A 7,074-nucleotide genomic window follows, 5' to 3' on the forward strand; every position below is an offset into this window, starting at 1 on the left:
GCCCCTCCTCCGGGCCTGGGGAACCGGGGCCAGATGCGTCAGCCGGATCGCGCGCGCCGGGCGCTCCCGCCCTCTCCTCACAGACTCGCGCGGTGATTGGCTCCGCCTCCACCCTCTGCGCTCCAGTCCCCAGGGGAGCCCTTCCCCCCGTGCGCGCGGTCCCTTCTCCCGCTTCTCCCGCCCATCTCCCCGCCCTTCCGCAGATCCCTGCAAGCGGATTGGGCCGCTCCAACGAGGCGCCCGCCCTTCAGGAGATTGCAGCCCTCGGATTGGCTCCTGGCATCCACAACCCAGTAGGGGTCTCCTCCCCTTTGTTTGCTTTCTCGGTGGAGATGGGGGCTGCCGGGGTGGTGGGGGCGGTGGAATGAACTCAAACAGTCTGGGCTGGAGGGTGAGGGGATGCACACGTGGGTGAGCCGTTCCAGTTGCATGATGCCTGCTAGGGTGCGCGCCGCTCCTCGGCTCATCCCAGAGCTTGCGGTTTCCTTAGGCCCGCCCTCCGGCTTTGTTGCGGTGTCTCAGCTCCCCCTGGTGTCTGTCTTGGATTTGTGCAGGGTTTCTAATGTCAACGTCTCCACCCGCCGGTCCCCGCTAACATCTATCCATCCATCATCCATCCATCCATCATCCATCCGTGCCCCCACACCCCGGCCCCATTTTGTGCCAGACGCTGAGCAGAGCCCTGGAGACACGCATGAGTGATCGCGGCCCCTGGCGTTCTGGTCCAGTCGAGGAACACGTGGACAGGTGTCATGAGTCCAGGAATGCTATAATAGAGGGCTGACTCAGAAGACAGAGCAGCTCACTGCGCTCGGCAGGCTGCCCAGAGGAAGGGAAATGTGAGGACGCCAATTCCGAAGAACGGGCACACGTTGAGCAAGGGCGTTCTGAAGGGAAAGCTAGGCGAGGCGAGGCGAGGCGAGGCGAGGCGAGGCGGGCACATCCTGTCCCGCAGGCAGAGGGGAAGACTGGGGCGGCGGGCCCGCCCCGCAGGAGGACACGTGGAACCCGGGCCGGTTTTTTAAAGCCGTGGAGTGTCACGATGAGAGTTCTGTTTTTGGAGATTAATCCTGGGCATTGCGGAGGGTAGGAGATGGCTGAGAGCGGGTGGGAGAAGAGGGGCCGGACTGGAGGATCATTTCTGGGGCTGTCACATTGGACCTCAGGGAGGATGATGGATGATTGACATTTCTGGGCTTAGGACTCTAAGGGATTTTTTTTTTTTTTTTTTGACAGAGTGGACAGTGAGAGAGAGAGAGAGACAGAGAGAGACAGAGAGAGAGAGAAAGGTCTTGCTTTACCATTGGTTCACCCCCACAGTGGCCGCAGCAGCGGCCGGCGCACGGCGCTGATCTGAAGCCAGGAAACAGGTGCTTCTCCTGGTCTCCCATGGGGTGCAGGACCAAACACTTGGGCCATCCTCCACTGCCCTCCCTGGCCACAGCAGAGAGCTGGACTGGAAGAGGAGCAACCGAGACAGAACCGGCGCCTCAAATGGGACTAGAACCCGGTGTGCCGGCGCTGCAAGGCGGAAGATTAGCCTATTGAGCCGGGGCGCCGGCCTCTAAGGGATCTTCCTTCCATCTCTTTCCCCATAGTTTCCCCCCATCGGCTCCAATCACACTAACTTCACACCTTTTCCCTGCCACAGAAAAGAACAGGCACGAGATGGTTTCTGAGATCATCTTTGAGGTTCAAATTCAGGCTCTACTCATCCGTTGCACGGCCGTCCCCCTCAGTTCTCTCACCACCTTCTTTTTTAATTTTTAAAAAAATTTTTTTGACAGGCAGAATGGACAGTGAGAGAGAGAGACAGAGAGAAAGATCTTCCTTTTGCCGTTGGTTCACCCTCCAATGGCCACTGTGGCCGGCGCGCTGTGGCCGGCTCACTGTGCTGATCCAAAGGCAGGAGCCAGGTGCTTCTCCTGGTCTCCCATGGGGTGCAGGACCAAACACTTGGGCCATCCTCCACTGCACTCCCTGGCCACAGCAGAGAGCTGGCCTGGAAGAGGGGCAACTGGGACAGAATCCGGCGCCCCGACTGGGACTAGAACCCAGTGTGCCGGCGCTGCAAGGCGGAGGATTAGCCTAGTGAGCCGCGGCGCCGTCCTCTCACCACCTTCTAAGCTTCCTGCTCGTCTTCTTCAAGCTTTAGACCTTGCATTTATTTAAGACTCGACTCATGAATTGCTTTTATCCAAATCTGACCACTGGCCAAAGCATTTTGACCAGAAGGCTCACGAGATCTGCATCCAACATGCTTGGGGACTGCAAGGCAGCAGCCTGCATGGTGTGGCACAGCAGGTTAAGCCACCACTTGGGACATCCACATCCCATATCGCAGTGACTGGGATCCAGTCTTGCCTCTGCTTCCAATCCATCTTCCTGCTAATGCAACTGAAAAGTAGCGGGTGATGGTACAAGTACTTGGGCCCCTGCCACCCATGTGGGGACCTGGATAGAGTTTCTGGCTCCTGGCTTTGGCCTGGCCCAGCACTAGGTTGTGGACATTTGGGACGTAAACCAGTGGATGGAAGAGCTCTCTCCCTTTGCTCTGCCTTTTGAATAAATAAGAAAATGAATGAATAAACAATAAAAAAATATGGCCAGAAAGAATGAAAGAGATACATCATATCTTGGACAGAGAAAAACTATCATTATAAAAATATTTCATTTCTCTCCATACAGTCTATACAATTTTTAAAATGATCTGGTGTTGGAGCAGGCGTTTGGCCCAGTAATTAAGACCCCAGTAAAGATGCCTGCATCCTGTATCAAAGCACCGAGGTTTATTTATTTTTTAAGAGATTTATTTATTTATTTGAAAGTCAGAGTTTCACAGAGAGAGAAGGAGAAGCAGAAACAGAGATAGAGAGAGGTCTTCCATCTGCTGGTTCACTCCCCAATTGGCCACAATGGCCGGAGCTGCGCCGATCCAAAGCCAGGAGCCAGGAGCTTCTGCTCGGTCTCCCACGCAGGTGCAGGGGCCCAAGGACTTGGGCCATCTTCTGCTGCTTTTCCAGGCTATAGCAGAGAGCTGGATCAGTAGTGGAGCAGCCGGGACTAGAACTGGTGCCCATATGGGATGCTGGCACTGCAGGCGGCAGCTTTACCCACCACGCCACAGCACTGGCTCTGTCTATAAATTTAATACTGTATCAAAATAACAACAGGATGTTTTGGGAGAAACTTGATTGCAGCCACAATCAGAAGAATCAGCTGTCAATGATAACCACAATTTTAGGGAAAAAAAAAGTCAAACATGCATTTGTCTTACCTATTGTGTTTCAATAATAAAAACTGCTGGGGCCTGCACTGTGGCATAGTGGGTGAGGCTGCCGCCTGCAGTGCCGGCATTCCGTATGGGTGTTGGTTTGAGTCCCAGCTGCTCCACTTCTGACCCAGCGCTCTGCTATGGCCTGGAAAAGTAGTAGAAGATGGCCCAAGTGCTTGGGCCCCTGCACCCACGTCGGAGACCCAGAGGAAGCTCCTGCTTTGGATCGGCCCAGCTCTGGCTGTTGTGGCCATCTGGGGAGTGGACCAGTCGATGGGGGACCTTTCCCTCCTTCCTGCTCTGTTCCTCCATAACTCGCCTTTCAAATAAATAAATAAATATAAAACAAACAAACAAACTGTGCTACTGGCACAGTAATACAGGTCAAACAATGAAACAGAATAGAGTATGTGATATATTCACTAAAAAGAGTTGGGACAACTCGCTGTGCCCTGGTGGTGTTGGTGGGGATGTGACATCTCTATCTCACATTTCAAACAAATGAGTTCCAGATGGATTAAAGATCAAATACACAGGGCCAATGCTGTGGCGTAGCTGGTAAAGCTGCTGCCTATAGTGCCGGCATCCCATATGGGCGCCGGTTCGAGTCTCAGCTGCTACTCTTCCGATCCAGCTCTCTGCTATAGCCTGGGAAAGCAGTAGAAGATGACCCAAATCTTTGGGCCCCTACACCCAAGTGGGGGGCCCAGAAGAAGCTCCTGGCTCCTGGCTTCAGATTGGCACAGCTCCAGCCATTGCAGAGAACTGGGGAGTGAACCAGTGGATAAAAGACCTCTCTCTTTCTCTCTGCCTCTCTTTCTCTCTCTATGTAACTCTGACTTTCAAGTAAATAAGTAAATATTTAAATACACATACTACAACTATGAACGTTTTAGGAGAAAATACAGAAGTCTTTAGGGGTTGGGGAAAACCTCCCAAGATATCAAACCCCAGGTCAATAAGTAATTACAGCTGACACTTTACAGGATCTTCTGTATGTTGAACATTGTCCCACGCAGTTTACAAGTGTCAACTCATTTTTTAAAAGATTTATTGGGGGCCAGTACTGTGGCATAGGGGGCTAAGCCTCCACCTGCGATGCCTGCATTCTATATGGGTGCCAGTTTGTGTGCTGGCTGTTCCTCTTCCCATCCAGCTCTCTGCTATGGCCTGGGAAAGCAATGGAAGTTGGCCTTAGTGCTTGGGCCCCTGCACCTGTGTGGGAGAACTGGAAGAAGCTCCTGGCTCCCGGCTTTGGCCTGGCCCAGCCCGTGTCATTGTGGCTATCAGGGAGATGAACCAGCAGATGGAAGACTTTTATCTGTCTCTCCCTCTTCTGTAGCTCTACCTCTAAAAATAAATAAAATGTACCAAAAAAAGATTTATTTATTTGAAAGGCAGAGTGACAGAGGGAGGGAAAGAGAGAGAGAGTTCTTTCTTTTACTGGCTCACTTGCCAAATGGCTGCAATGGCTGGGGCTGTGGACCAGGCCAAAGCCAGGAGCCTGGAACTTCATGCAGGTCCTCCTATGTGGGTGGCAGGGGCCTGAGGGCTTGGGTCATCTGCTGCTGCCTCCCCAGGTGAATTAGCAGGGAGCAGGATTGGAAGCGCAGCAGCTGGGACTTGAAGATGTTCCGATATGGGATCGAACTTCACCCACTGTGCCGCAGTGCCAGCCGGACAGATCATTTACCCCTCACTAACCCCTGGGGTAAGATTCGGTACTTATCCCCATGTTACAGATGAAGAAGGGGACCCATTTAAGTAAGCGGCAGGCTCATGCAAGCAGCAAGAGGCAAAGCTGCTGTGTGAGCCCAGCAGGCCTGCTCCAGAGTCTGCGCCCTTCATCACAACGCTTTCTTCAGAAACCCTGAGATTGTTAACAATTCCAAAAAGACAAAAGGACGAGTTGGTAAAAACCTTTTGTAATGCAGTAGATAAGGATAATTCTTCATGGGGCTGGCGCTGTGGCATAGCAGGTAACACCACTGCCTGCAGTGCCGGCATCCCATATGGGTGCCAATTTGAGTCCTGGCTGCTCCACTTCTGATCCAGCTCTCTGCTATGGCCTGGGAAAGCAGTGGAAGATGGCCCAAGTCTATGGGCCCCTGCATCCACGTGGGAGACCTGGAAGAAGCTCCTGGCTCCTGGCTTTGGATCAGCACAGCTCCAGCCGTTGCAGCCAACTGGGGAGTGAACCAGCGGATGAAAGACCTCCCTCTTTCTGCCTCTCCTCTCTGTAACTTTGCCTTTCAAATAAAAAATAAATCTTAAAAAAAAAATTCCTCATAGGTACAAAGAGTTCCTAAACTTAATAAAATAAAGGCACCGGCGCCGCGGCTCACTAGGCTAATCCTCCGCCTTGCGGCGCCGGCACACCAGGTTCTAGTCCCGGTCGGGGTGCCGGATTCTGTCCCGGTTGCCCCTCTTCCAGGCCAGCTCTCTGCTGTGGCCCGGGAGTGCAGTGGAGGATGGCCCAAGTGCTTGGGCCCTGCACCCCATGGGAGACCAGGATAGGTGCCTGGCTCCTGCCTTCGGATCATGGCGGTGCGCCGGCCGCAGTGCGCCAGCCGCGGCGGCCATTGGAGGGTGAACCAACGGCAAAGGAAGACCTTTCTCTCTCTCTCTCTCTCACTGTCCACTCTGCCTGTCAAAAAATAAAAAAATAAATAAATAAAGGCAAACAACCCAATAAGAAAATGGGTAGAACACATGAAAAGATAATTAAAAAGAAATATAAATATCTACTCAACATATGAGAAATTATTCCATGTCACTACTGGTTAGGGAATACAAAAGAAGAAAATCTGATTTTTCAACATTCAAATTGACAGAATTTAAAGAGATAAAGTTAGTACTGGGAAAGTATACAAAGAATGGAGCATTTTACACAGAAAATTAATAAGTAAGAGTGTAGATGGATTTCTACAGGTTCTAGAAAATAGGCGGGGTAAAGGGGCAGAGGGAGATGGCGTTGGCAGGGGAAGGGCTGAAGAAGCAGCCCACGGGATGCGGGCGTTTCGCCTCTGGTTGAGATACTGGTGTCCTTCAGCGGAGTGCCTGGGTGCAACGCCCGGCTCTCGCTCTGACTTCCAGCTCACACAGACCCTGGGAGGCAGCGGCGACTGCTCAAGTCACTGGGTTCCTGCCACCTGTGTAGGAGACCCAGGTTGAGTTCCTGGCTCCTGACTCTGGTCCTGGCCATTGTGAGCATTTGTGGAATGAACCAGTGTATGGGCTCACCCCATCGGTCTTTCTGCCTTTCAAAATAAGAGAAGAGAATAAAAAACTCTGAGGATGCCAGCATGTATCAATCACACAATGGGGAAGGAACTTTTTTTTTTTAAAGGGTATTTATTTGAAAGAGCAACAGAGAGACAGAGAGAGAAAGGGAGAGAACTTCCATTTGCTAGTTCACTCCCCAAATGACCCCAACAGCCGGGTTTGCCCTAGGCAGAAGATAAGAGCCTGGTTTTCCCCATGGGTCATGGGTCCCTGGGGCCCAAGCTCTTGGGCCATCTCCCACTGTCTTCCCAGGCCCACGAGTAGGGAGCTGGATCAGAAGCAGAGCAGCCGGGACTCAAACCGGTGCTCCCAAGAGAGATGCTGGATACACAAGCAGCCACTTAGCCTGGTGCACCACAGTCTCAGCCCGGGGCAGTTACTCTAGCAGAGTCCCCCGCCTGTGCAAAGGCCCTGTGGTCAGGATAGGCTTTGCTGGATGACAGAAAGAAGGCAGTGTGGCTCTAGGATAGAGGAAGGGAAAGGTACTGTGGTGTGCGTTGCATCGTGCAGGTTCT

The sequence above is a fragment of the Oryctolagus cuniculus genome, chromosome 17, assembly GCF_964237555.1.
Source record: "Oryctolagus cuniculus chromosome 17, mOryCun1.1, whole genome shotgun sequence".
NCBI lineage: Eukaryota > Metazoa > Chordata > Mammalia > Lagomorpha > Leporidae > Oryctolagus > Oryctolagus cuniculus.